The following is a 26,857-nucleotide window of genomic DNA, read 5'->3' on the forward strand; positions in this document are numbered from 1 at the left end:
CATAGAACCAAAGCCAGTACTGTCAAGTGTTTTCTCTTTCCGCGGTAATGAGAATAGGTGCATACATGCAGCATGTCCCCAGTTGATTACTTGTTGATGGCACAATAATGAACCACTCAACATTCCACTCATACAAACCTCATTTTAAAAGCACACAAAAGATCGATATCGGCAAGGTAGTGTGGCCGAGCGGTCTAAGGCGCTGGATTTAGGCTCCAGTCTCTTTGGAGGCGTGGGTTCAAATCCCACCACTGCCAGTCTGCAACTTCTATCTTGCCTCACAGGCCTCTTGTGGATCTCCTACGTCCCTTCATCAACAACAAGAAAGCTCAAATACTTCTCTTTTCCTCCATCAGCTTGCACAACAACATGAATGAGGCGTACCCAGCACCACACTTTCTTTCACCGCTACAAAGGAATACAGTTTAGAAAAAAAAAGTGCTTAAAATGGCTTAAGACCTTTACATGCACTTTTCCACTGGATTCTGACAATGTGCCACAGCTCATAACTCCTGGCTGTGGAGGACCTTTTGACAGCAACAGTGGCAACAGATAGGACTTTCTACAAAGTAAACAGGGCAAAGATCTCATTTAGATTACTGAGGTGAGATCTGCCCCTATTACCCAATAGTAGGCAAATGTTTCCTCTCAATTGTAGGTGAATGGCATTTTAGGTATACGTGCAATAGCATCTATTCCAGTGCTACGGGCTACATTGTACATTGTACGTAAGTGGACAATTGTGATTTTTTTAGACAGGTGACATTACTTTTGCATAAAAGCTGATACATTAACTACGTGGGCAGTTAGGGGTTTGAGAGGATGTCTTTTATTGTACGCCAGGCCAAAGCAGGTTTTCTCAACCAGGGTTCCCTGGAAGCCCAAGCTTCCTTCAGGACTTTTCAGGGGTTCCCTGGCATTTTCCCCACTTGCCCCAGTAAGGTCGGTTTCCTTGAGATGCAAAAATTATTTTAAGGCTTCCTCCAGGGTCTCATGATGGGAATACACCATGAGATTTTTTGGCAGATAGTTGGTTCGATAGATAATTTAATGCATATCCGATCTGATTTTCGATCGAAAAATCGATCGGGAAAAGCGATCGGACAGTAGGTGCTGCACTCAGTGGTATCAGAGCAATGGAACAAAAGTCAGTACTGTTATGCGTTCTTCCTTATGGAACAGAGAATGGCTGCCAACATGCAGCATATCCCCAGATGATAACCTGTTGACGGCACAGTAATTAACCGCTTAACCTTTGACTCTTGAAAAACGTGTCTTAAAGCACGCAAGAGTAGACATCCGCAGGGTAGTGTGGCCGAGCGGTCTAAGGCGCTGGATTAAGGCTCCAGTCTCCTCGGAGGTGTGGGTTCAAATCCCACCACTGCCAGCCTTTAACTTCTCGCTTGCTTGACAAGGATGTACTATGTAGGAAAGATAAGGCCTCAGCTCCTCTGGTTTTAACACTTGCTCAAATACTTGTCCAAGCTTATACATCAGGGCCACTTGAGGAGCTTATCTTGGTCAGAAATTAATGGATTAGTCTTCTCAAATGTAGCATTTGAGAAGACTAATCCATTGATTCTGCTGTGGCATAGAGTGCTTTACCTGCACTTTCCTAGGTGCTGTCATCAGAGGCATAGAACCAAAGCCAGTACTGTCAAGTGTTTTCTCTTTCCGCGGTAATGAGAATAGGTGCATACATGCAGCATGTCCCCAGTTGATTACTTGTTGATGGCACAATAATGAACCACTCAACATTCCACTCATACAAACCTCATTTTAAAAGCACACAAAAGATCGATATCGGCAAGGTAGTGTGGCCGAGCGGTCTAAGGCGCTGGATTTAGGCTCCAGTCTCTTTGGAGGCGTGGGTTCAAATCCCACCACTGCCAGTCTGCAACTTCTATCTTGCCTCACAGGCCTCTTGTGGATCTCCTACGTCCCTTTATCAACAAGAAAGCTCAAATACTTCTCTTTTCCTCCATCAGCTTGCACAACAACATGAATGAGGCGTACCCAGCACCACACTTTCTTTCACCGCTACAAAGGAATACAGTTTAGAAAAAAAAAGTGCTTAAAATGGCTTAAGACCTTTACATGCACTTTTCCACTGGATTCTGACAATGTGCCACAGCTCATAACTCCTGGCTGTGGAGGACCTTTTGACAGCAACAGTGGCAACAGATAGGACTTTCTACAAAGTAAACAGGGCAAAGATCTCATTTAGATTACTGAGGTGAGATCTGCCCCTATTACCCAATAGTAGGCAAATGTTTCCTCTCAATTGTAGGTGAATGGCATTTTAGGTATACGTGCAATAGCATCTATTCCAGTGCTACGGGCTACATTGTACATTGTACGTAAGTGGACAATTGTGATTTTTTTAGACAGGTGACATTACTTTTGCATAAAAGCTGATACATTAACTACGTGGGCAGTTAGGGGTTTGAGAGGATGTCTTTTATTGTACGCCAGGCCAAAGCAGGTTTTCTCAACCAGGGTTCCCTGGAAGCCCAAGCTTCCTTCAGGACTTTTCAGGGGTTCCCTGGCATTTTCCCCACTTGCCCCAGTAAGGTCGGTTTCCTTGAGATGCAAAAATTATTTTAAGGCTTCCTCCAGGGTCTCATGATGGGAATACACCATGAGATTTTTTGGCAGATAGTTGGTTCGATAGATAATTTAATGCATATCCGATCTGATTTTCGATCGAAAAATCGATCGGGAAAAGCGATCGGACAGTAGGTGCTGCACTCAGTGGTATCAGAGCAATGGAACAAAAGTCAGTACTGTTATGCGTTCTTCCTTATGGAACAGAGAATGGCTGCCAACATGCAGCATATCCCCAGATGATAACCTGTTGACGGCACAGTAATTAACCGCTTAACCTTTGACTCTTGAAAAATGTGTCTTAAAGCACGCAAGAGTAGACATCCGCAGGGTAGTGTGGCCGAGCGGTCTAAGGCGCTGGATTAAGGCTCCAGTCTCCTCGGAGGCGTGGGTTCAAATCCCATCACTGCCAGCCTTTAACTTCTCGCTTGCTTGACAAGGATGTACTATGTAGGAAAGATAAGGCCTCAGCTCCTCTGGTTTTAACACTTGCTCAAATACTTGTCCAAGCTTATACATCAGGGCCACTTGAGGAGCTTATCTTGGTCAGAAATTAATGGATTAGTCTTCTCAAATGTAGCATTTGAGAAGACTAATCCATTGATTCTGCTGTGGCATAGAGTGCTTTACCTGCACTTTCCTAGGTGCTGTCATCAGAGGCATAGAACCAAAGCCAGTACTGTCAAGTGTTTTCTCTTTCCGCGGTAATGAGAATAGGTGCATACATGCAGCATGTCCCCAGTTGATTACTTGTTGATGGCACAATAATGAACCACTCAACATTCCACTCATACAAACCTCATTTTAAAAGCACACAAAAGATCGATATCGGCAAGGTAGTGTGGCCGAGCGGTCTAAGGCGCTGGATATAGGCTCCAGTCTCTTTGGAGGCGTGGGTTCAAATCCCACCACTGCCAGTCTGCAACTTCTATCTTGCCTCACAGGCCACACTTTCTTTCACCGGTACAAAGGAATACAGTTTAGAAAAAAAAAGTGCTTAAAATGGCTTAAGACCTTTACATGCACTTTTCCACTGGATTCTGACAATGTGCCACAGCTCATAACTCCTGGCTGTGGAGGACCTTTTGACAGCAACAGTGGCAACAGATAGGACTTTCTACAAAGTAAACAGGGCAAAGATCTCATTTAGATTACTGAGGTGAGATCTGCCCCTATTACCCAATAGTAGGCAAATGTTTCCTCTCAATTGTAGGTGAATGGCATTTTAGGTATACGTGCAATAGCATCTATTCCAGTGCTACGGGCTACATTGTACATTGTACGTAAGTGGACAATTGTGATTTTTTTAGACAGGTGACATTACTTTTGCATAAAAGCTGATACATTAACTACGTGGGCAGTTAGGGGTTTGAGAGGATGTCTTTTATTGTACGCCAGGCCAAAGCACGTTTTCTCAACCAGGGTTCCCTGGAAGCCCAAGCTTCCTTCAGGACTTTTCAGGGGTTCCCTGGCATTTTCCCCACTTGCCCCAGTAAGGTCGGTTTCCTTGAGATGCAAAAATTATTTTAAGGCTTCCTCCAGGGTCTCATGATGGGAATACACCATGAGATTTTTTGGCAGATAGTTGGTTCGATAGATAATTTAATGCATATCCGATCTGATTTTCGATCGAAAAATCGATCGGGAAAAGCGATCGGACAGTAGGTGCTGCACTCAGTGGTATCAGAGCATTGGAACAAAAGTCAGTACTGTTATGCGTTCTTCCTTATGGAACAGAGAATGGCTGCCAACATGCAGCATATCCCCAGATGATAACCTGTTGACGGCACAGTAATTAACCGCTTAACCTTTGACTCTTGAAAAACGTGTCTTAAAGCACGCAAGAGTAGACATCCGCAGGGTAGTGTGGCCGAGCGGTCTAAGGCGCTGGATTAAGGCTCCAGTCTCCTCGGAGGCGTGGGTTCAAATCCCACCACTGCCAGCCTTTAACTTCTCGCTTGCTTGACAAGGATGTACTATGTAGGAAAGATAAGGCCTCAGCTCCTCTGGTTTTAACACTTGCTCAAATACTTGTCCAAGCTTATACATCAGGGCCACTTGAGGAGCTTATCTTGGTCAGAAATTAATGGATTAGTCTTCTCAAATGTAGCATTTGAGAAGACTAATCCATTGATTCTGCTGTGGCATAGAGTGCTTTACCTGCACTTTCCTAGGTGCTGTCATCAGAGGCATAGAACCAAAGCCAGTACTGTCAAGTGTTTTCTCTTTCCGCGGTAATGAGAATAGGTGCATACATGCAGCATGTCCCCAGTTGATTACTTGTTGATGGCACAATAATGAACCACTCAACATTCCACTCATACAAACCTCATTTTAAAAGCACACAAAAGATCGATATCGGCAAGGTAGTGTGGCCGAGCGGTCTAAGGCGCTGGATTTAGGCTCCAGTCTCTTTGGAGGCGTGGGTTCAAATCCCACCACTGCCAGTCTGCAACTTCTATCTTGCCTCACAGGCCTCTTGTGGATCTCCTACGTCCCTTTATCAACAAGAAAGCTCAAATACTTCTCTTTTCCTCCATCAGCTTGCACAACAACATGAATGAGGCGTACCCAGCACCACACTTTCTTTCACCGCTACAAAGGAATACAGTTTAGAAAAAAAAAGTGCTTAAAATGGCTTAAGACCTTTACATGCACTTTTCCACTGGATTCTGACAATGTGCCACAGCTCATAACTCCTGGCTGTGGAGGACCTTTTGACAGCAACAGTGGCAACAGATAGGACTTTCTACAAAGTAAACAGGGCAAAGATCTCATTTAGATTACTGAGGTGAGATCTGCCCCTATTACCCAATAGTAGGCAAATGTTTCCTCTCAATTGTAGGTGAATGGCATTTTAGGTATACGTGCAATAGCATCTATTCCAGTGCTACGGGCTACATTGTACATTGTACGTAAGTGGACAATTGTGATTTTTTTAGACAGGTGACATTACTTTTGCATAAAAGCTGATACATTAACTACGTGGGCAGTTAGGGGTTTGAGAGGATGTCTTTTATTGTACGCCAGGCCAAAGCAGGTTTTCTCAACCAGGGTTCCCTGGAAGCCCAAGCTTCCTTCAGGACTTTTCAGGGGTTCCCTGGCATTTTCCCCACTTGCCCCAGTAAGGTCGGTTTCCTTGAGATGCAAAAATTATTTGAAGGCTTCCTCCAGGGTCTCATGATGGGAATACACCATGAGATTTTTTGGCAGATAGTTGGTTCGATAGATAATTTAATGCATATCCGATCTGATTTTCGATCGGAAAATCGATCGGGAAAAGCGATCGGACAGTAGGTGCTGCACTCAGTGGTATCAGAGCAATGGAACAAAAGTCAGTACTGTTATGCGTTCTTCCTTATGGAACTGAGAATGGCTGCCAACATGCAGCATATCCCCAGATGATAACCTGTTGACGGCACAGTAATTAACCGCTTAACCTTTGACTCTTGAAAAACGTGTCTTAAAGCACGCAAGAGTAGACATCCGCAGGGTAGTGTGGCCGAGCGGTCTAAGGCGCTGGATTAAGGCTCCAGTCTCCTTGGAGGCGTGGGTTCAAATCCCACCACTGCCAGCCTTTAACTTCTCGCTTGCTTGACAAGGATGTACTATGTAGGAAAGATAAGGCCTCAGCTCCTCTGGTTTTAACACTTGCTCAAATACTTGTCCAAGCTTATACATCAGGGCCACTTGAGGAGCTTATCTTGGTCAGAAATTAATGGATTAGTCTTCTCAAATGTAACATTTGAGAAGACTAATCCATTGATTCTGCTGTGGCATAGAGTGCTTTACCTGCACTTTCCTAGGTGCTGTCATCAGAGGCATAGAACCAAAGCCAGTACTGTCAAGTGTTTTCTCTTTCCGCGGTAATGAGAATAGGTGCATACATGCAGCATGTCCCCAGTTGATTACTTGTTGATGGCACAATAATGAACCACTCAACATTCCACTCATACAAACCTCATTTTAAAAGCACACAAAAGATCGATATCGGCAAGGTAGTGTGGCCGAGCGGTCTAAGGCGCTGGATTTAGGCTCCAGTCTCTTTGGAGGCGTGGGTTCAAATCCCACCACTGCCAGTCTACAACTTCTATCTTGCCTCACAGGCCTCTTGTGGATCTCCTACGTCCCTTCATCAACAACAAGAAAGCTCAAATACTTCTCTTTTCCTCCATCAGCTTGCACAACAACATGAATGAGGCGTACCCAGCACCACACTTTCTTTCACCGCTACAAAGGAATACAGTTTAGAAAAAAAAAAGTGCTTAAAATGGCTTAAGACCTTTACATGCACTTTTCCACTGGATTCTGACAATGTGCCACAGCTCATAACTCCTGGCTGTGGAGGACCTTTTGACAGCAACAGTGGCAACAGATAGGACTTTCTACAAAGTAAACAGGGCAAAGATCTCATTTAGATTACTGAGGTGAGATCTGCCCCTATTACCCAATAGTAGGCAAATGTTTCCTCTCAATTGTAGGTGAATGGCATTTTAGGTATACGTGCAATAGCATCTATTCCAGTGCTACGGGCTACATTGTACATTGTACGTAAGTGGACAATTGTGATTTTTTTAGACAGGTGACATTACTTTTGCATAAAAGCTGATACATTAACTACGTGGGCAGTTAGGGGTTTGAGAGGATGTCTTTTATTGTACGCCAGGCCAAAGCAGGTTTTCTCAACCAGGGTTCCCTGGAAGCCCAAGCTTCCTTCAGGACTTTTCAGGGGTTCCCTGGCATTTTCCCCACTTGCCCCAGTAAGGTCGGTTTCCTTGAGATGCAAAAATTATTTGAAGGCTTCCTCCAGGGTCTCATGATGGGAATACACCATGAGATTTTTTGGCAGATAGTTGGTTCGATAGATAATTTAATGCATATCCGATCTGATTTTCGATCGGAAAATCGATCGGAAAAGCGATCGGACAGTAGGTGCTGCACTCAGTGGTATCAGAGCAATGGAACAAAAGTCAGTACTGTTATGCGTTCTTCCTTATGGAACTGAGAATGGCTGCCAACATGCAGCATATCCCCAGATGATAACCTGTTGACGGCACAGTAATTAACCGCTTAACCTTTGACTCTTGAAAAACGTGTCTTAAAGCACGCAAGAGTAGACATCCGCAGGGTAGTGTGGCCGAGCGGTCTAAGGCGCTGGATTAAGGCTCCAGTCTCCTCGGAGGCGTGGGTTCAAATCCCACCACTGCCAGCCTTTAACTTCTCGCTTGCTTGACAAGGATGTACTATGTAGGAAAGATAAGGCCTCAGCTCCTCTGGTTTTAACACTTGCTCAAATACTTGTCCAAGCTTATACATCAGGGCCACTTGAGGAGCTTATCTTGGTCAGAAATTAATGGATTAGTCTTCTCAAATGTAACATTTGAGAAGACTAATCCATTGATTCTGCTGTGGCATAGAGTGCTTTACCTGCACTTTCCTAGGTGCTGTCATCAGAGGCATAGAACCAAAGCCAGTACTGTCAAGTGTTTTCTCTTTCCGCGGTAATGAGAGTAGGTGCATACATGCAGCATGTCCCCAGTTGATTACTTGTTGATGGCACAATAATGAACCACTCAACATTCCACTCATACAAACCTCATTTTAAAAGCACACAAAAGATCGATATCGGCAAGGTAGTGTGGCCGAGCGGTCTAAGGCGCTTGATTTAGGCTCCAGTCTCTTTGGAGGCGTGGGTTCAAATCCCACCACTGCCAGTCTACAACTTCTATCTTGCCTCACAGGCCTCTTGTGGATCTCCTACGTCCCTTCATCAACAACAAGAAAGCTCAAATACTTCTCTTTTCCTCCATCAGCTTGCACAACAACATGAATGAGGCGTACCCAGCACCACACTTTCTTTCACCGCTACAAAGGAATACAGTTTAGAAAAAAAAAGTGCTTAAGACCTTTACATGCACTTTTCCACTGGATTCTGACAATGTGCCACAGCTCATAACTCCTGGCTGTGGAGGACCTTTTGACAGCAACAGTGGCAACAGATAGGACTTTCTACAAAGTAAACAGGGCAAAGATCTCATTTAGATTACTGAGGTGAGATCTGCCCCTATTACCCAATAGTAGGCAAATGTTTCCTCTCAATTGTAGGTGAATGGCATTTTAGGTATACGTGCAATAGCATCTATTCCAGTGCTACGGGCTACATTGTACATTGTACGTAAGTGGACAATTGTGATTTTTTTAGACAGGTGACATTACTTTTGCATAAAAGCTGATACATTAACTACGTGGGCAGTTAGGGGTTTGAGAGGATGTCTTTTATTGTACGCCAGGCCAAAGCAGGTTTTCTCAACCAGGGTTCCCTGGAAGCCCAAGCTTCCTTCAGGACTTTTCAGGGGTTCCCTGGCATTTTCCCCACTTGCCCCAGTAAGGTCGGTTTCCTTGAGATGCAAAAATTATTTGAAGGCTTCCTCCAGGGTCTCATGATGGGAATACACCATGAGATTTTTTGGCAGATAGTTGGTTCGATAGATAATTTAATGCATATCCGATCTGATTTTCGATCGGAAAATCGATCGGAAAAGCGATCGGACAGTAGGTGCTGCACTCAGTGGTATCAGAGCAATGGAACAAAAGTCAGTACTGTTATGCGTTCTTCCTTATGGAACTGAGAATGGCTGCCAACATGCAGCATATCCCCAGATGATAACCTGTTGACGGCACAGTAATTAACCGCTTAACCTTTGACTCTTGAAAAACGTGTCTTAAAGCACGCAAGAGTAGACATCCGCAGGGTAGTGTGGCCGAGCAGTCTAAGGCGCTGGATTAAGGCTCCAGTCTCCTCGGAGGCGTGGGTTCAAATCCCACCACTGCCAGCCTTTAACTTCTCGCTTGCTTGACAAGGATGTACTATGTAGGAAAGATAAGGCCTCAGCTCCTCTGGTTTTAACACTTGCTCAAATACTTGTCCAAGCTTATACATCAGGGCCACTTGAGGAGCTTATCTTGGTCAGAAATTAATGGATTAGACTTCTCAAATGTAACATTTGAGAAGACTAATCCATTGATTCTGCTGTGGCATAGAGTGCTTTACCTGCACTTTCCTAGGTGCTGTCATCAGAGGCATAGAACCAAAGCCAGTACTGTCAAGTGTTTTCTCTTTCCGCGGTAATGAGAATAGGTGCATACATGCAGCATGTCCCCAGTTGATTACTTGTTGATGGCACAATAATGAACCACTCAACATTCCACTCATACAAACCTCATTTTAAAAGCACACAAAAGTTCGATATTGGCAATGTAGTGTGGCCGAGCGGTCTAAGGTGCTGGATTTAGGCTCCAGTCTCTTTGGAGGCGTGGGTTCAAATCCCACCACTGCCAGTCTACAACTTCTATCTTGCCTCACAGGCCTCTTGTGGATCTCCTACGTCCCTTCATCAACAACAAGAAAGCTCAAATACTTCTCTTTTCCTCCATCAGCTTGCACAACAACATGAATGAGGCGTACCCAGCACCACACTTTCTTTCACCGCTACAAAGGAATACAGTTTAGAAAAAAAAAGTGCTTAAAATGGCTTAAGACCTTTACATGCACTTTTCCACTGGATTCTGACAATGTGCCACAGCTCATAACTCCTGGCTGTGGAGGACCTTTTGACAGCAACAGTGGCAACAGATAGGACTTTCTACAAAGTAAACAGGGCAAAGATCTCATTTAGATTACTGAGGTGAGATCTGCCCCTATTACCCAATAGTAGGCAAATGTTTCCTCTCAATTGTAGGTGAATGGCATTTTAGGTATACGTGCAATAGCATCTATTCCAGTGCTACGGGCTACATTGTACATTGTACGTAAGTGGACAATTGTGATTTTTTTAGACAGGTGACATTACTTTTGCATAAAAGCTGATACATTAACTACGTGGGCAGTTAGGGGTTTGAGAGGATGTCTTTTATTGTACGCCAGGCCAAAGCAGGTTTTCTCAACCAGGGTTCCCTGGAAGCCCAAGCTTCCTTCAGGACTTTTCAGGGGTTCCCTGGCATTTTCCCCACTTGCCCCAGTAAGGTCGGTTTCCTTGAGATGCAAAAATTATTTGAAGGCTTCCTCCAGGGTCTCATGATGGGAATACACCATGAGATTTTTTGGCAGATAGTTGGTTCGATAGATAATTTAATGCATATCCGATCTGATTTTCGATCGGAAAATCGATCGGAAAAGCGATCGGACAGTAGGTGCTGCACTCAGTGGTATCAGAGCAATGGAACAAAAGTCAGTACTGTTATGCGTTCTTCCTTATGGAACTGAGAATGGCTGCCAACATGCAGCATATCCCCAGATGATAACCTGTTGACGGCACAGTAATTAACCGCTTAACCTTTGACTCTTGAAAAACGTGTCTTAAAGCACGCAAGAGTAGACATCCGCAGGGTAGTGTGGCCGAGCGGTCTAAGGCGCTGGATTAAGGCTCCAGTCTCCTCGGAGGTGTGGGTTCAAATCCCACCACTGCCAGCCTTTAACTTCTCGCTTGCTTGACAAGGATGTACTATGTAGGAAAGATAAGGCCTCAGCTCCTCTGGTTTTAACACTTGCTCAAATACTTGTCCAAGCTTATACATCAGGGCCACTTGAGGAGCTTATCTTGGTCAGAAATTAATGGATTAGTCTTCTCAAATGTAGCATTTGAGAAGACTAATCCATTGATTCTGCTGTGGCATAGAGTGCTTTACCTGCACTTTCCTAGGTGCTGTCATCAGAGGCATAGAACCAAAGCCAGTACTGTCAAGTGTTTTCTCTTTCCGCGGTAATGAGAATAGGTGCATACATGCAGCATGTCCCCAGTTGATTACTTGTTGATGGCACAATAATGAACCACTCAACATTCCACTCATACAAACCTCATTTTAAAAGCACACAAAAGATCGATATCGGCAAGGTAGTGTGGCCGAGCGGTCTAAGGCGCTGGATTTAGGCTCCAGTCTCTTTGGAGGCGTGGGTTCAAATCCCACCACTGCCAGTCTGCAACTTCTATCTTGCCTCACAGGCCTCTTGTGGATCTCCTACGTCCCTTTATCAACAAGAAAGCTCAAATACTTCTCTTTTCCTCCATCAGCTTGCACAACAACATGAATGAGGCGTACCCAGCACCACACTTTCTTTCACCGCTACAAAGGAATACAGTTTAGAAAAAAAAAGTGCTTAAAATGGCTTAAGACCTTTACATGCACTTTTCCACTGGATTCTGACAATGTGCCACAGCTCATAACTCCTGGCTGTGGAGGACCTTTTGACAGCAACAGTGGCAACAGATAGGACTTTCTACAAAGTAAACAGGGCAAAGATCTCATTTAGATTACTGAGGTGAGATCTGCCCCTATTACCCAATAGTAGGCAAATGTTTCCTCTCAATTGTAGGTGAATGGCATTTTAGGTATACGTGCAATAGCATCTATTCCAGTGCTACGGGCTACATTGTACATTGTACGTAAGTGGACAATTGTGATTTTTTTAGACAGGTGACATTACTTTTGCATAAAAGCTGATACATTAACTACGTGGGCAGTTAGGGGTTTGAGAGGATGTCTTTTATTGTACGCCAGGCCAAAGCAGGTTTTCTCAACCAGGGTTCCCTGGAAGCCCAAGCTTCCTTCAGGACTTTTCAGGGGTTCCCTGGCATTTTCCCCACTTGCCCCAGTAAGGTCGGTTTCCTTGAGATGCAAAAATTATTTTAAGGCTTCCTCCAGGGTCTCATGATGGGAATACACCATGAGATTTTTTGGCAGATAGTTGGTTCGATAGATAATTTAATGCATATCCGATCTGATTTTCGATCGAAAAATCGATCGGGAAAAGCGATCGGACAGTAGGTGCTGCACTCAGTGGTATCAGAGCAATGGAACAAAAGTCAGTACTGTTATGCGTTCTTCCTTATGGAACAGAGAATGGCTGCCAACATGCAGCATATCCCCAGATGATAACCTGTTGACGGCACAGTAATTAACCGCTTAACCTTTGACTCTTGAAAAATGTGTCTTAAAGCACGCAAGAGTAGACATCCGCAGGGTAGTGTGGCCGAGCGGTCTAAGGCGCTGGATTAAGGCTCCAGTCTCCTCGGAGGCGTGGGTTCAAATCCCATCACTGTCAGCCTTTAACTTCTCGCTTGCTTGACAAGGATGTACTATGTAGGAAAGATAAGGCCTCAGCTCCTCTGGTTTTAACACTTGCTCAAATACTTGTCCAAGCTTATACATCAGGGCCACTTGAGGAGCTTATCTTGGTCAGAAATTAATGGATTAGTCTTCTCAAATGTAGCATTTGAGAAGACTAATCCATTGATTCTGCTGTGGCATAGAGTGCTTTACCTGCACTTTCCTAGGTGCTGTCATCAGAGGCATAGAACCAAAGCCAGTACTGTCAAGTGTTTTCTCTTTCCGCGGTAATGAGAATAGGTGCATACATGCAGCATGTCCCCAGTTGATTACTTGTTGATGGCACAATAATGAACCACTCAACATTCCACTCATACAAACCTCATTTTAAAAGCACACAAAAGATCGATATCGGCAAGGTAGTGTGGCCGAGCGGTCTAAGGCGCTGGATTTAGGCTCCAGTCTCTTTGGAGGCGTGGGTTCAAATCCCACCACTGCCAGTCTGCAACTTCTATCTTGCCTCACAGGCCTCTTGTGGATCTCCTACGTCCCTTCATCAACAAGAAAGCTCAAATACTTCTCTTTTCCTCCATCAGCTTGCACAACAACATGAATGAGGCGTACCCAGCACCACACTTTCTTTCACCGCTACAAAGGAATACAGTTTAGAAAAAAAAAGTGCTTAAAATGGCTTAAGACCTTTACATGCACTTTTCCACTGGATTCTGACAATGTGCCACAGCTCATAACTCCTGGCTGTGGAGGACCTTTTGACAGCAACAGTGGCAACAGATAGGACTTTCTACAAAGTAAACAGGGCAAAGATCTCATTTAGATTACTGAGGTGAGATCTGCCCCTATTACCCAATAGTAGGCAAATGTTTCCTCTCAATTGTAGGTGAATGGCATTTTAGGTATACGTGCAATAGCATCTATTCCAGTGCTACGGGCTACATTGTACATTGTACGTAAGTGGACAATTGTGATTTTTTTAGACAGGTGACATTACTTTTGCATAAAAGCTGATACATTAACTACGTGGGCAGTTAGGGGTTTGAGAGGATGTCTTTTATTGTACGCCAGGCCAAAGCAGGTTTTCTCAACCAGGGTTCCCTGGAAGCCCAAGCTTCCTTCAGGACTTTTCAGGGGTTCCCTGGCATTTTCCCCACTTGCCCCAGTAAGGTCGGTTTCCTTGAGATGCAAAAATTATTTTAAGGCTTCCTCCAGGGTCTCATGATGGGAATACACCATGAGATTTTTTGGCAGATAGTTGGTTCGATAGATAATTTAATGCATATCCGATCTGATTTTCGATCGAAAAATCGATCGGGAAAAGCGATCGGACAGTAGGTGCTGCACTCAGTGGTATCAGAGCAATGGAACAAAAGTCAGTACTGTTATGCGTTCTTCCTTATGGAACTGAGAATGGCTGCCAACATGCAGCATATCCCCAGATGATAACCTGTTGACGGCACAGTAATTAACCGCTTAACCTTTGACTCTTGAAAAACGTGTCTTAAAGCACGCAAGAGTAGACATCCGCAGGGTAGTGTGGCCGAGCGGTCTAAGGCGCTGGATTAAGGCTCCAGTCTCCTCGGAGGCGTGGGTTCAAATCCCACCACTGCCAGCCTTTAACTTCTCGCTTGCTTGACAAGGATGTACTATGTAGGAAAGATAAGGCCTCAGCTCCTCTGGTTTTAACACTTGCTCAAATACTTGTCCAAGCTTATACATCAGGGCCACTTGAGGAGCTTATCTTGGTCAGAAATTAATGGATTAGTCTTCTCAAATGTAGCATTTGAGAAGACTAATCCATTGATTCTGCTGTGGCATAGAGTGCTTTACCTGCACTTTCCTAGGTGCTGTCATCAGAGGCATAGAACCAAAGCCAGTACTGTCAAGTGTTTTCTCTTTCCGCGGTAATGAGAATAGGTGCATACATGCAGCATGTCCCCAGTTGATTACTTGTTGATGGCACAATAATGAACCACTCAACATTCCACTCATACAAACCTCATTTTAAAAGCACACAAAAGATCGATATCGGCAAGGTAGTGTGGCCGAGCGGTCTAAGGCGCTGGATTTAGGCTCCAGTCTCTTTGGAGGCGTGGGTTCAAATCCCACCACTGCCAGTCTGCAACTTCTATCTTGCCTCACAGGCCACACTTTCTTTCACCGCTACAAAGGAATACAGTTTAGAAAAAAAAAGTGCTTAAAATGGCTTAAGACCTTTACATGCACTTTTCCACTGGATTCTGACAATGTGCCACAGCTCATAACTCCTGGCTGTGGAGGACCTTTTGACAGCAACAGTGGCAACAGATAGGACTTTCTACAAAGTAAACAGGGCAAAGATCTCATTTAGATTACTGAGGTGAGATCTGCCCCTATTACCCAATAGTAGGCAAATGTTTCCTCTCAATTGTAGGTGAATGGCATTTTAGGTATACGTGCAATAGCATCTATTCCAGTGCTACGGGCTACATTGTACATTGTACGTAAGTGGACAATTGTGATTTTTTTAGACAGGTGACATTACTTTTGCATAAAAGCTGATACATTAACTACGTGGGCAGTTAGGGGTTTGAGAGGATGTCTTTTATTGTACGCCAGGCCAAAGCAGGTTTTCTCAACCAGGGTTCCCTGGAAGCCCAAGCTTCCTTCAGGACTTTTCAGGGGTTCCCTGGCATTTTCCCCACTTGCCCCAGTAAGGTCGGTTTCCTTGAGATGCAAAAATTATTTTAAGGCTTCCTCCAGGGTCTCATGATGGGAATACACCATGAGATTTTTTGGCAGATAGTTGGTTCGATAGATAATTTAATGCATATCCGATCTGATTTTCGATCGAAAAATCGATCGGGAAAAGCGATCGGACAGTAGGTGCTGCACTCAGTGGTATCAGAGCAATGGAACAAAAGTCAGTACTGTTATGCGTTCTTCCTTATGGAACAGAGAATGGCTGCCAACATGCAGCATATCCCCAGATGATAACCTGTTGACGGCACAGTAATTAACCGCTTAACCTTTGACTCTTGAAAAACGTGTCTTAAAGCACGCAAGAGTAGACATCCGCAGGGTAGTGTGGCCGAGCGGTCTAAGGCGCTGGATTAAGGCTCCAGTCTCCTCGGAGGCGTGGGTTCAAATCCCATCACTGCCAGCCTTTAACTTCTCGCTTGCTTGACAAGGATGTACTATGTAGGAAAGATAAGGCCTCAGCTCCTCTGGTTTTAACACTTGCTCAAATACTTGTCCAAGCTTATACATCAGGGCCACTTGAGGAGCTTATCTTGGTCAGAAATTAATGGATTAGTCTTCTCAAATGTAGCATTTGAGAAGACTAATCCATTGATTCTGCTGTGGCATAGAGTGCTTTACCTGCACTTTCCTAGGTGCTGTCATCAGAGGCATAGAACCAAAGCCAGTACTGTCAAGTGTTTTCTCTTTCCGCGGTAATGAGAATAGGTGCATACATGCAGCATGTCCCCAGTTGATTACTTGTTGATGGCACAATAATGAACCACTCAACATTCCACTCATACAAACCTCATTTTAAAAGCACACAAAAGATCGATATCGGCAAGGTAGTGTGGCCGAGCGGTCTAAGGCGCTGGATTTAGGCTCCAGTCTCTTTGGAGGCGTGGGTTCAAATCCCACCACTGCCAGTCTGCAACTTCTATCTTGCCTCACAGGCCTCTTGTGGATCTCCTACGTCCCTTCATCAACAAGAAAGCTCAAATACTTCTCTTTTCCTCCATCAGCTTGCACAACAACATGAATGAGGCGTACCCAGCACCACACTTTCTTTCACCGCTACAAAGGAATACAGTTTAGAAAAAAAAAGTGCTTAAAATGGCTTAAGACCTTTACATGCACTTTTCCACTGGATTCTGACAATGTGCCACAGCTCATAACTCCTGGCTGTGGAGGACCTTTTGACAGCAACAGTGGCAACAGATAGGACTTTCTACAAAGTAAACAGGGCAAAGATCTCATTTAGATTACTGAGGTGAGATCTGCCCCTATTACCCAATAGTAGGCAAATGTTTCCTCTCAATTGTAGGTGAATGGCATTTTAGGTATACGTGCAATAGCATCTATTCCAGTGCTACGGGCTACATTGTACATTGTACGTAAGTGGACAATTGTGATTTTTTTAGACAGGTGACATTACTTTTGCATAAAAGCTGATACATTAACTACGTGGGCAGTTAGGGGTTTGAGAGGATGTCTTTTATTGTACGCCAGGCCAAAGCAGGTTTTCTCAACCAGGGTTCCCTGGAAGCCCAAGCTTCCTTCAGGACTTTTCAGGGGTTCCCTGGCATTTTCCCCACTTGCCCCAGTAAGGTCGGTTTCCTTGAGATGCAAAAATTATTTTAAGGCTTCCTCCAGGGTCTCATGATGGGAATACACCATGAGATTTTTTGGCAGATAGTTGGTTCGATAGATAATTTAATGCATATCCGATCTGATTTTCGATCGGATAATCGATCGGGAAAAGCGATCGGACAGTAGGTGCTGCACTCAGTGGTATCAGAGCAATGGAACAAAAGTCAGTACTGTTATGCGTTCTTCCTTATGGAACTGAGAATGGCTGCCAACATGCAGCATATCCCCAGATGATAACCTGTTGACGGCACAGTAATTAAGCGCTTAACCTTTGACTCTTGAAAAACGTGTCTTAAAGCACGCAAGAGTAGACATCTGCAGGGTAGTGTGGCCGAGCGGTCTAAGGCGCTGGATTAAGGCTCCAGTCTCCTCGGAGGCGTGGGTTCAAATCCCACCACTGCCAGCCTTTAACTTCTCGCTTGCTTGACAAGGATGTACTATGTAGGAAAGATAAGGCCTCAGCTCCTCTGGTTTTAACACTTGCTCAAATACTTGTCCAAGCTTATACATCAGGGCCACTTGAGGAGCTTATCTTGGTCAGAAATTAATGGATTAGTCTTCTCAAATGTAGCATTTGAGAAGACTAATCCATTGATTCTGCTGTGGCATAGAGTGCTTTACCTGCACTTTCCTAGGTGCTGTCATCAGAGGCATAGAACCAAAGCCAGTACTGTCAAGTGTTTTCTCTTTCCGCGGTAATGAGAATAGGTGCATACATGCAGCATGTCCCCAGTTGATTACTTGTTGATGGCACAATAATGAACCACTCAACATTCCACTCATACAAACCTCATTTTAAAAGCACACAAAAGATCGATATCGGCAAGGTAGTGTGGCCGAGCGGTCTAAGGCGCTGGATTTAGGCTCCAGTCTCTTTGGAGGCGTGGGTTCAAATCCCACCACTACCAGTCTGCAACTTCTATCTTGCCTCACAGGCCTCTTGTGGATCTCCTACGTCCCTTCATCAACAAGAAAGCTCAAATACTTCTCTTTTCCTCCATCAGCTTGCACAACAACATGAATGAGGCGTACCCAGCACCACACTTTCTTTCACCGCTACAAAGGAATACAGTTTAGAAAAAAAAAGTGCTTAAAATGGCTTAAGACCTTTACATGCACTTTTCCACTGGATTCTGACAATGTGCCACAGCTCATAACTCCTGGCTGTGGAGGACCTTTTGACAGCAACAGTGGCAACAGATAGGACTTTCTACAAAGTAAACAGGGCAAAGATCTCATTTAGATTACTGAGGTGAGATCTGCCCCTATTACCCAATAGTAGGCAAATGTTTCCTCTCAATTGTAGGTGAATGGCATTTTAGGTATACGTGCAATAGCATCTATTCCAGTGCTACGGGCTACATTGTACATTGTACGTAAGTGGACAATTGTGATTTTTTTAGACAGGTGACATTACTTTTGCATAAAAGCTGATACATTAACTACGTGGGCAGTTAGGGGTTTGAGAGGATGTCTTTTATTGTACGCCAGGCCAAAGCAGGTTTTCTCAACCAGGGTTCCCTGGAAGCCCAAGCTTCCTTCAGGACTTTTCAGGGGTTCCCTGGCATTTTCCCCACTTGCCCCAGTAAGGTCGGTTTCCTTGAGATGCAAAAATTATTTTAAGGCTTCCTCCAGGGTCTCATGATGGGAATACACCATGAGATTTTTTGGCAGATAGTTGGTTCGATAGATAATTTAATGCATATCCGATCTGATTTTCGATCGGATAATCGATCGGGAAAAGCGATCGGACAGTAGGTGCTGCACTCAGTGGTATCAGAGCAATGGAACAAAAGTCAGTACTGTTATGCGTTCTTCCTTATGGAACTGAGAATGGCTGCCAACATGCAGCATATCCCCAGATGATAACCTGTTGACGGCACAGTAATTAACCGCTTAACCTTTGACTCTTGAAAAACGTGTCTTAAAGCACGCAAGAGTAGACATCTGCAGGGTAGTGTGGCCGAGCGGTCTAAGGCGCTGGATTAAGGCTCCAGTCTCCTCGGAGGCGTGGGTTCAAATCCCACCACTGCCAGCCTTTAACTTCTCGCTTGCTTGACAAGGATGTACTATGTAGGAAAGATAAGGCCTCAGCTCCTCTGGTTTTAACACTTGCTCAAATACTTGTCCAAGCTTATACATCAGGGCCACTTGAGGAGCTTATCTTGGTCAGAAATTAATGGATTAGTCTTCTCAAATGTAGCATTTGAGAAGACTAATCCATTGATTCTGCTGTGGCATAGAGTGCTTTACCTGCACTTTCCTAGGTGCTGTCATCAGAGGCATAGAACCAAAGCCAGTACTGTCAAGTGTTTTCTCTTTCCGCGGTAATGAGAATAGGTGCATACATGCAGCATGTCCCCAGTTGATTACTTGTTGATGGCACAATAATGAACCACTCAACATTCCACTCATACAAACCTCATTTTAAAAGCACACAAAAGATCGATATCGGCAAGGTAGTGTGGCCGAGCGGTCTAAGGCGCTGGATTTAGGCTCCAGTCTCTTTGGAGGCGTGGGTTCAAATCCCACCACTACCAGTCTGCAACTTCTATCTTGCCTCACAGGCCTCTTGTGGATCTCCTACGTCCCTTCATCAACAAGAAAGCTCAAATACTTCTCTTTTCCTCCATCAGCTTGCACAACAACATGAATGAGGCGTACCCAGCACCACACTTTCTTTCACCGCTACAAAGGAATACAGTTTAGAAAAAAAAAGTGCTTAAAATGGCTTAAGACCTTTACATGCACTTTTCCACTGGATTCTGACAATGTGCCACAGCTCATAACTCCTGGCTGTGGAGGACCTTTTGACAGCAACAGTGGCAACAGATAGGACTTTCTACAAAGTAAACAGGGCAAAGATCTCATTTAGATTACTGAGGTGAGATCTGCCCCTATTACCCAATAGTAGGCAAATGTTTCCTCTCAATTGTAGGTGAATGGCATTTTAGGTATACGTGCAATAGCATCTATTCCAGTGCTACGGGCTACATTGTACATTGTACGTAAGTGGACAATTGTGATTTTTTTAGACAGGTGACATTACTTTTGCATAAAAGCTGATACATTAACTACGTGGGCAGTTAGGGGTTAGAGAGGATGTCTTTTATTGTACGCCAGGCCAAAGCAGGTTTTCTCAACCAGGGTTCCCTGGAAGCCCAAGCTTCCTTCAGGACTTTTCAGGGGTTCCCTGGCATTTTCCCCACTTGCCCCAGTAAGGTCGGTTTCCTTGAGATGCAAAAATTATTTGAAGGCTTCCTCCAGGGTCTCATGATGGGAATACACCATGAGATTTTTTGGCAGATAGTTGGTTCGATAGATAATTTAATGCATATCCGATCTGATTTTCGATCGGATAATCGATCGGGAAAAGCGATCGGACAGTAGGTGCTGCACTCAGTGGTATCAGAGCAATGGAACAAAAGTCAGTACTGTTATGCGTTCTTCCTTATGGAACTGAGAATGGCTGCCAACATGCAGCATATCCCCAGATGATAACCTGTTGACGGCACAGTAATTAACCGCTTAACCTTTGACTCTTGAAAAACGTGTCTTAAAGCACGCAAGAGTAGACATCTGCAGGGTAGTGTGGCCGAGCGGTCTAAGGCGCTGGATTAAGGCTCCAGTCTCCTCGGAGGCGTGGGTTCAAATCCCACCACTGCCAGCCTTTAACTTCTCGCTTGCTTGACAAGGATGTACTATGTAGGAAAGATAAGGCCTCAGCTCCTCTGGTTTTAACACTTGCTCAAATACTTGTCCAAGCTTATACATCAGGGCCACTTGAGGAGCTTATCTTGGTCAGAAATTAATGGATTAGTCTTCTCAAATGTAGCATTTGAGAAGACTAATCCATTGATTCTGCTGTGGCATAGAGTGCTTTACCTGCACTTTCCTAGGTGCTGTCATCAGAGGCATAGAACCAAAGCCAGTACTGTCAAGTGTTTTCTCTTTCCGCGGTAATGAGAATAGGTGCATACATGCAGCATGTCCCCAGTTGATTACTTGTTGATGGCACAATAATGAACCACTCAACATTCCACTCATACAAACCTCATTTTAAAAGCACACAAAAGATCGATATCGGCAAGGTAGTGTGGCCGAGCGGTCTAAGGCGCTGGATTAAGGCTCCAGTCTCCTCGGAGGCGTGGGTTCAAATCCCACCACTGCCAGCCTTTAACTTCTCGCTTGCTTGACAAGGATGTACTATGTAGGAAAGATAAGGCCTCAGCTCCTCTGGTTTTAACACTAACCACTAAGTATTAACAATACTTGTCCAAGCTTATACATCAGGGCCACTTGAGGAGCTTATCTTGGTCAGAAATTAATGGATTAGTCTTCTCAAATGTAGCATTTGAGAAGACTAATCCATTGATTCTGCTGTGGCATAGAGTGCTTTACCTGCACTTTCCTAGGTGCTGTCATCAGAGGCATAGAACCAAAGCCAGTACTGTCAAGTGTTTTCTCTTTCCGCGGTAATGAGAATAGGTGCATACATGCAGCATGTCCCCAGTTGATTACTTGTTGATGGCACAATAATGAACCACTCAACATTCCACTCATACAAACCTCATTTTAAAAGCACACAAAAGATCGATATCGGCAAGGTAGTGTGGCCGAGCGGTCTAAGGCGCTGGATTTAGGCTCCAGTCTCTTTGGAGGCGTGGGTTCAAATCCCACCACTGCCAGTCTGCAACTTCTATCTTGCCTCACAGGCCTCTTGTGGATCTCCTACGTCCCTTCATCAACAAGAAAGCTCAAATACTTCTCTTTTCCTCCATCAGCTTGCACAACAACATGAATGAGGCGTACCCAGCACCACACTTTCTTTCACCGCTACAAAGGAATACAGTTTAGAAAAAAAAAGTGCTTAAAATGGCTTAAGACCTTTACATGCACTTTTCCACTGGATTCTGACAATGTGCCACAGCTCATAACTCCTGGCTGTGGAGGACCTTTTGACAGCAACAGTGGCAACAGATAGGACTTTCTACAAAGTAAACAGGGCAAAGATCTCATTTAGATTACTGAGGTGAGATCTGCCCCTATTACCCAATAGTAGGCAAATGTTTCCTCTCAATTGTAGGTGAATGGCATTTTAGGTATACTTGCAATAGCATCTATTCCAGTGCTACGGGCTACATTGTACATTGTACGTAAGTGGACAATTGTGATTTTTTTAGACAGGTGACATTACTTTTGCATAAAAGCTGATACATTAACTACGTGGGCAGTTAGGGGTTAGAGAGGATGTCTTTTATTGTACGCCAGGCCAAAGCAGGTTTTCTCAACCAGGGTTCCCTGGAAGCCCAAGCTTCCTTCAGGACTTTTCAGGGGTTCCCTGGCATTTTCCCCACTTGTCTCAGTAAGGTCGGTTTCCTTGAGATGCAAAAATTATTTGAAGGCTTCCTCCAGGGTCTCATGATGGGAATACACCATGAGATTTTTTGGCAGATAGTTGGTTCGATAGATAATTTAATGCATATCCGATCTGATTTTCGATCGGAAAATCGATCGGGAAAAGCGATCGGACAGTAGGTGCTGCACTCAGTGGTATCAGAGCAATGGAACAAAAGTCAGTACTGTTATGCGTTCTTCCTTATGGAACTGAGAATGGCTGCCAACATGCAGCATATCCCCAGATGATAACCTGTTGACGGCACAGTAATTAACCGCTTAACCTTTGACTCTTGAAAAACGTGTCTTAAAGCACGCAAGAGTAGACATCCGCAGGGTAGTGTGGCCGAGCGGTCTAAGGCGCTGGATTAAGGCTCCAGTCTCCTCGGAGGCGTGGGTTCAAATCCCACCACTGCCAGCCTTTAACTTCTCGCTTGCTTGACAAGGATGTACTATGTAGGAAAGATAAGGCCTCAGCTCCTCTGGTTTTAACACTTGCTCAAATACTTGTCCAAGCTTATACATCAGGGCCACTTGAGGAGCTTATCTTGGTCAGAAATTAATGGATTAGTCTTCTCAAATGTAGCATTTGAGAAGACTAATCCATTGATTCTGCTGTGGCATAGAGTGCTTTACCTGCACTTTCCTAGGTGCTGTCATCAGAGGCATAGAACCAAAGCCAGTACTGTCAAGTGTTTTCTCTTTCCGCGGTAATGAGAATAGGTGCATACATGCAGCATGTCCCCAGTTGATTACTTGTTGATGGCACAATAATGAACCACTCAACATTCCACTCATACAAACCTCATTTTAAAAGCACACAAAAGATCGATATCGGCAAGGTAGTGTGGCCGAGCGGTCTAAGGCGCTGGATTTAGGCTCCAGTCTCTTTGGAGGCGTGGGTTCAAATCCCACCACTGCCAGTCTGCAACTTCTATCTTGCCTCACAGGCCTCTTGTGGATCTCCTACGTCCCTTCATCAACAAGAAAGCTCAAATACTTCTCTTTTCCTCCATCAGCTTGCACAACAACATGAATGAGGCGTACCCAGCACCACACTTTCTTTCACCGCTACAAAGGAATCCAGTTTAGAAAAAAAAAGTGCTTAAAATGGCTTAAGACCTTTACATGCACTTTTCCACTGGATTCTGACAATGTGCCACAGCTCATAACTCCTGGCTGTGGAGGACCTTTTGACAGCAACAGTGGCAACAGATAGGACTTTCTACAAAGTAAACAGGGCAAAGATCTCATTTAGATTACTGAGGTGAGATCTGCCCCTATTACCCAATAGTAGGCAAATGTTTCCTCTCAATTGTAGGTGAATGGCATTTTAGGTATACGTGCAATAGCATCTATTCCAGTGCTACGGGCTACATTGTACATTGTACGTAAGTGGACAATTGTGATTTTTTTAGACAGGTGACATTACTTTTGCATAAAAGCTGATACATTAACTACGTGGGCAGTTAGGGGTTTGAGAGGATGTCTTTTATTGTACGCCAGGCCAAAGCAGGTTTTCTCAACCAGGGTTCCCTGGAAGCCCAAGCTTCCTTCAGGACTTTTCAGGGGTTCCCTGGCATTTTCCCCACTTGCCCCAGTAAGGTCGGTTTCCTTGAGATGCAAAAATTATTTTAAGGCTTCCTCCAGGGTCTCATGATGGGAATACACCATGAGATTTTTTGGCAGATAGTTGGTTCGATAGATAATTTAATGCATATCCGATCTGATTTTCGATCGAAAAATCGATCGGGAAAAGCGATCGGACAGTAGGTGCTGCACTCAGTGGTATCAGAGCAATGGAACAAAAGTCAGTACTGTTATGCGTTCTTCCTTATGGAACTGAGAATGGCTGCCAACATGCAGCATATCCCCAGATGATAACCTGTTGACGGCACAGTAATTAACCGCTTAACCTTTGACTCTTGAAAAACGTGTCTTAAAGCACGCAAGAGTAGACATCCGCAGGGTAGTGTGGCCGAGCGGTCTAAGGCGCTGGATTAAGGCTCCAGTCTCCTCGGAGGCGTGGGTTCAAATCCCACCACTGCCAGCCTTTAACTTCTCGCTTGCTTGACAAGGATGTACTATGTAGGAAAGATAAGGCCTCAGCTCCTCTGGTTTTAACACTTGCTCAAATACTTGTCCAAGCTTATACATCAGGGCCACTTGAGGAGCTTATCTTGGTCAGAAATTAATGGATTAGTCTTCTCAAATGTAGCATTTGAGAAGACTAATCCATTGATTCTGCTGTGGCATAGAGTGCTTTACCTGCACTTTCCTAGGTGCTGTCATCAGAGGCATAGAACCAAAGCCAGTACTGTCAAGTGTTTTCTCTTTCCGCGGTAATGAGAATAGGTGCATACATGCAGCATGTCCCCAGTTGATTACTTGTTGATGGCACAATAATGAACCACTCAACATTCCACTCATACAAACCTCATTTTAAAAGCACACAAAAGATCGATATCGGCAAGGTAGTGTGGCCGAGCGGTCTAAGGCGCTGGATTTAGGCTCCAGTCTCTTTGGAGGCGTGGGTTCAAATCCCACCACTGCCAGTCTGCAACTTCTATCTTGCCTCACAGGCCTCTTGTGGATCTCCTACGTCCCTTCATCAACAAGAAAGCTCAAATACTTCTCTTTTCCTCCATCAGCTTGCACAACAACATGAATGAGGCGTACCCAGCACCACACTTTCTTTCACCGCTACAAAGGAATACAGTTTAGAAAAAAAAAGTGCTTAAAATGGCTTAAGACCTTTACATGCACTTTTCCACTGGATTCTGACAATGTGCCACAGCTCATAACTCCTGGCTGTGGAGGACCTTTTGACAGCAACAGTGGCAACAGATAGGACTTTCTACAAAGTAAACAGGGCAAAGATCTCATTTAGATAACTGAGGTGAGATCTGCCCCTATTACCCAATAGTAGGCAAATGTTTCCTCTCAATTGTAGGTGAATGGCATTTTAGGTATACGTGCAATAGCATCTATTCCAGTGCTACGGGCTACATTGTACATTGTACGTAAGTGGACAATTGTGATTTTTTTAGACAGGTGACATTACTTTTGCATAAAAGCTGATACATTAACTACGTGGGCAGTTAGGGGTTTGAGAGGATGTCTTTTATTGTACGCCAGGCCAAAGCAGGCTTTCTCAACCAGGGTTCCCTGGAAGCCCAAGCTTCCTTCAGGACTTTTCAGGGGTTCCCTGGCATTTTCCCCACTTGCCCCAGTAAGGTCGGTTTCCTTGAGATGCAAAAATTATTTGAAGGCTTCCTCCAGGGTCTCATGATGGGAATACACCATGAAATTTTTTGGCAGATAGTTGGTTCGATAGATAATTTAATGCATATCCGATCTGATTTTCGATCGAAAAATCGATCGGGAAAAGCGATCGGACAGTAGGTGCTGCACTCAGTGGTATCAGAGCAATGGAACAAAAGTCAGTACTGTTATGCGTTCTTCCTTATGGAACTGAGAATGGCTGCCAACATGCAGCATATCCCCAGATGATAACCTGTTGACGGCACAGTAATTAACCGCTTAACCTTTGACTCTTGAAAAACGTGTCTTAAAGCACGCAAGAGTAGACATCCGCAGGGTAGTGTGGCCGAGCGGTCTAAGGCGCTGGATTAAGGCTCCAGTCTCCTCGGAGGCGTGGGTTCAAATCCCACCACTGCCAGCCTTTAACTTCTCGCTTGCTTGACAAGGATGTACTATGTAGGAAAGATAAGGCCTCAGCTCCTCTGGTTTTAACACTTGCTCAAATACTTGTCCAAGCTTATACATCAGGGCCACTTGAGGAGCTTATCTTGGTCAGAAATTAATGGATTAGTCTTCTCAAATGTAGCATTTGAGAAGACTAATCCATTGATTCTGCTGTGGCATAGAGTGCTTTACCTGCACTTTCCTAGGTGCTGTCATCAGAGGCATAGAACCAAAGCCAGTACTGTCAAGTGTTTTCTCTTTCCGCGGTAATGAGAATAGGTGCATACATGCAGCATGTCCCCGGTTGATTACTTGTTGATGGCACAATAATGAACCACTCAACATTCCACTCATACAAACCTCATTTTAAAAGCACACAAAAGATCAATATCGGCAAGGTAGTGTGGCCGAGCGGTCTAAGGCGCTGGATTTAGGCTCCAGTCTCTTTGGAGGCGTGGGTTCAAATCCCACCACTGCCAGTCTGCAACTTCTATCTTGCCTCACAGGCCTCTTGTGGATCTCCTACGTCCCTTCATCAACAAGAAAGCTCAAATACTTCTCTTTTCCTCCATCAGCTTGCACAACAACATGAATGAGGCGTACCCAGCACCACACTTTCTTTCACCGCTACAAAGGAATACAGTTTAGAAAAAAA

At 44.5% G+C, this 26,857-nt stretch overlaps 34 non-coding genes across 34 annotated transcripts; all 34 read left to right on the forward strand.

The window, feature by feature from the left end:
- Nucleotides 1-175: 175 nt before the first annotated feature.
- On the forward strand, nucleotides 176-257 carry TRNAL-UAG (transfer RNA leucine (anticodon UAG)). Its single transcript has one exon. It is a non-coding gene; the product is annotated as a tRNA-Leu (tRNA).
- A 1,048-nt stretch (nucleotides 258-1,305) lies between these two features.
- TRNAL-AAG (transfer RNA leucine (anticodon AAG)) lies at nucleotides 1,306-1,387 on the forward strand. The gene has a single exon. It is a non-coding gene; the product is annotated as a tRNA-Leu (tRNA).
- Nucleotides 1,388-1,810: 423 nt separating this feature from the next.
- On the forward strand, nucleotides 1,811-1,892 carry TRNAL-UAG (transfer RNA leucine (anticodon UAG)). Its single transcript has one exon. It is a non-coding gene; the product is annotated as a tRNA-Leu (tRNA).
- A 1,045-nt stretch (nucleotides 1,893-2,937) lies between these two features.
- On the forward strand, nucleotides 2,938-3,019 carry TRNAL-AAG (transfer RNA leucine (anticodon AAG)). The gene has a single exon. It is a non-coding gene; the product is annotated as a tRNA-Leu (tRNA).
- Nucleotides 3,020-3,442: 423 nt separating this feature from the next.
- On the forward strand, nucleotides 3,443-3,524 carry TRNAL-UAG (transfer RNA leucine (anticodon UAG)). The gene has a single exon. It is a non-coding gene; the product is annotated as a tRNA-Leu (tRNA).
- A 943-nt stretch (nucleotides 3,525-4,467) lies between these two features.
- TRNAL-AAG (transfer RNA leucine (anticodon AAG)) lies at nucleotides 4,468-4,549 on the forward strand. The gene has a single exon. It is a non-coding gene; the product is annotated as a tRNA-Leu (tRNA).
- Nucleotides 4,550-4,972: 423 nt separating this feature from the next.
- Nucleotides 4,973-5,054, forward strand: TRNAL-UAG (transfer RNA leucine (anticodon UAG)). The gene has a single exon. It is a non-coding gene; the product is annotated as a tRNA-Leu (tRNA).
- A 1,045-nt stretch (nucleotides 5,055-6,099) lies between these two features.
- On the forward strand, nucleotides 6,100-6,181 carry TRNAL-AAG (transfer RNA leucine (anticodon AAG)). Its single transcript has one exon. It is a non-coding gene; the product is annotated as a tRNA-Leu (tRNA).
- A 423-nt stretch (nucleotides 6,182-6,604) lies between these two features.
- On the forward strand, nucleotides 6,605-6,686 carry TRNAL-UAG (transfer RNA leucine (anticodon UAG)). Its single transcript has one exon. It is a non-coding gene; the product is annotated as a tRNA-Leu (tRNA).
- A 1,048-nt stretch (nucleotides 6,687-7,734) lies between these two features.
- On the forward strand, nucleotides 7,735-7,816 carry TRNAL-AAG (transfer RNA leucine (anticodon AAG)). Its single transcript has one exon. It is a non-coding gene; the product is annotated as a tRNA-Leu (tRNA).
- A 423-nt stretch (nucleotides 7,817-8,239) lies between these two features.
- Nucleotides 8,240-8,321, forward strand: TRNAL-UAG (transfer RNA leucine (anticodon UAG)). The gene has a single exon. It is a non-coding gene; the product is annotated as a tRNA-Leu (tRNA).
- Nucleotides 8,322-9,358: 1,037 nt separating this feature from the next.
- TRNAL-AAG (transfer RNA leucine (anticodon AAG)) lies at nucleotides 9,359-9,440 on the forward strand. Its single transcript has one exon. It is a non-coding gene; the product is annotated as a tRNA-Leu (tRNA).
- Nucleotides 9,441-9,858: 418 nt separating this feature from the next.
- TRNAL-UAG (transfer RNA leucine (anticodon UAG)) lies at nucleotides 9,859-9,945 on the forward strand. Its single transcript has one exon. It is a non-coding gene; the product is annotated as a tRNA-Leu (tRNA).
- Nucleotides 9,946-10,992: 1,047 nt separating this feature from the next.
- On the forward strand, nucleotides 10,993-11,074 carry TRNAL-AAG (transfer RNA leucine (anticodon AAG)). Its single transcript has one exon. It is a non-coding gene; the product is annotated as a tRNA-Leu (tRNA).
- Nucleotides 11,075-11,497: 423 nt separating this feature from the next.
- On the forward strand, nucleotides 11,498-11,579 carry TRNAL-UAG (transfer RNA leucine (anticodon UAG)). Its single transcript has one exon. It is a non-coding gene; the product is annotated as a tRNA-Leu (tRNA).
- Nucleotides 11,580-12,624: 1,045 nt separating this feature from the next.
- On the forward strand, nucleotides 12,625-12,706 carry TRNAL-AAG (transfer RNA leucine (anticodon AAG)). Its single transcript has one exon. It is a non-coding gene; the product is annotated as a tRNA-Leu (tRNA).
- Nucleotides 12,707-13,129: 423 nt separating this feature from the next.
- Nucleotides 13,130-13,211, forward strand: TRNAL-UAG (transfer RNA leucine (anticodon UAG)). The gene has a single exon. It is a non-coding gene; the product is annotated as a tRNA-Leu (tRNA).
- Nucleotides 13,212-14,256: 1,045 nt separating this feature from the next.
- Nucleotides 14,257-14,338, forward strand: TRNAL-AAG (transfer RNA leucine (anticodon AAG)). Its single transcript has one exon. It is a non-coding gene; the product is annotated as a tRNA-Leu (tRNA).
- A 423-nt stretch (nucleotides 14,339-14,761) lies between these two features.
- TRNAL-UAG (transfer RNA leucine (anticodon UAG)) lies at nucleotides 14,762-14,843 on the forward strand. The gene has a single exon. It is a non-coding gene; the product is annotated as a tRNA-Leu (tRNA).
- A 943-nt stretch (nucleotides 14,844-15,786) lies between these two features.
- TRNAL-AAG (transfer RNA leucine (anticodon AAG)) lies at nucleotides 15,787-15,868 on the forward strand. Its single transcript has one exon. It is a non-coding gene; the product is annotated as a tRNA-Leu (tRNA).
- Nucleotides 15,869-16,291: 423 nt separating this feature from the next.
- Nucleotides 16,292-16,373, forward strand: TRNAL-UAG (transfer RNA leucine (anticodon UAG)). Its single transcript has one exon. It is a non-coding gene; the product is annotated as a tRNA-Leu (tRNA).
- Nucleotides 16,374-17,418: 1,045 nt separating this feature from the next.
- Nucleotides 17,419-17,500, forward strand: TRNAL-AAG (transfer RNA leucine (anticodon AAG)). Its single transcript has one exon. It is a non-coding gene; the product is annotated as a tRNA-Leu (tRNA).
- Nucleotides 17,501-17,923: 423 nt separating this feature from the next.
- TRNAL-UAG (transfer RNA leucine (anticodon UAG)) lies at nucleotides 17,924-18,005 on the forward strand. Its single transcript has one exon. It is a non-coding gene; the product is annotated as a tRNA-Leu (tRNA).
- Nucleotides 18,006-19,050: 1,045 nt separating this feature from the next.
- On the forward strand, nucleotides 19,051-19,132 carry TRNAL-AAG (transfer RNA leucine (anticodon AAG)). Its single transcript has one exon. It is a non-coding gene; the product is annotated as a tRNA-Leu (tRNA).
- Nucleotides 19,133-19,555: 423 nt separating this feature from the next.
- On the forward strand, nucleotides 19,556-19,637 carry TRNAL-UAG (transfer RNA leucine (anticodon UAG)). Its single transcript has one exon. It is a non-coding gene; the product is annotated as a tRNA-Leu (tRNA).
- A 1,045-nt stretch (nucleotides 19,638-20,682) lies between these two features.
- On the forward strand, nucleotides 20,683-20,764 carry TRNAL-AAG (transfer RNA leucine (anticodon AAG)). The gene has a single exon. It is a non-coding gene; the product is annotated as a tRNA-Leu (tRNA).
- A 423-nt stretch (nucleotides 20,765-21,187) lies between these two features.
- TRNAL-AAG (transfer RNA leucine (anticodon AAG)) lies at nucleotides 21,188-21,269 on the forward strand. The gene has a single exon. It is a non-coding gene; the product is annotated as a tRNA-Leu (tRNA).
- Nucleotides 21,270-21,703: 434 nt separating this feature from the next.
- TRNAL-UAG (transfer RNA leucine (anticodon UAG)) lies at nucleotides 21,704-21,785 on the forward strand. Its single transcript has one exon. It is a non-coding gene; the product is annotated as a tRNA-Leu (tRNA).
- Nucleotides 21,786-22,830: 1,045 nt separating this feature from the next.
- On the forward strand, nucleotides 22,831-22,912 carry TRNAL-AAG (transfer RNA leucine (anticodon AAG)). Its single transcript has one exon. It is a non-coding gene; the product is annotated as a tRNA-Leu (tRNA).
- A 423-nt stretch (nucleotides 22,913-23,335) lies between these two features.
- Nucleotides 23,336-23,417, forward strand: TRNAL-UAG (transfer RNA leucine (anticodon UAG)). Its single transcript has one exon. It is a non-coding gene; the product is annotated as a tRNA-Leu (tRNA).
- A 1,045-nt stretch (nucleotides 23,418-24,462) lies between these two features.
- On the forward strand, nucleotides 24,463-24,544 carry TRNAL-AAG (transfer RNA leucine (anticodon AAG)). The gene has a single exon. It is a non-coding gene; the product is annotated as a tRNA-Leu (tRNA).
- A 423-nt stretch (nucleotides 24,545-24,967) lies between these two features.
- On the forward strand, nucleotides 24,968-25,049 carry TRNAL-UAG (transfer RNA leucine (anticodon UAG)). Its single transcript has one exon. It is a non-coding gene; the product is annotated as a tRNA-Leu (tRNA).
- A 1,045-nt stretch (nucleotides 25,050-26,094) lies between these two features.
- On the forward strand, nucleotides 26,095-26,176 carry TRNAL-AAG (transfer RNA leucine (anticodon AAG)). Its single transcript has one exon. It is a non-coding gene; the product is annotated as a tRNA-Leu (tRNA).
- Nucleotides 26,177-26,599: 423 nt separating this feature from the next.
- Nucleotides 26,600-26,681, forward strand: TRNAL-UAG (transfer RNA leucine (anticodon UAG)). Its single transcript has one exon. It is a non-coding gene; the product is annotated as a tRNA-Leu (tRNA).
- The last annotated feature ends 176 nt before the right edge of the window (nucleotides 26,682-26,857 follow it).

Source organism: Hyperolius riggenbachi, chromosome 12 (genome assembly GCF_040937935.1).
Source record: "Hyperolius riggenbachi isolate aHypRig1 chromosome 12, aHypRig1.pri, whole genome shotgun sequence".
In the NCBI taxonomy this organism is placed as follows: Eukaryota; Metazoa; Chordata; class Amphibia; order Anura; family Hyperoliidae; genus Hyperolius; species Hyperolius riggenbachi.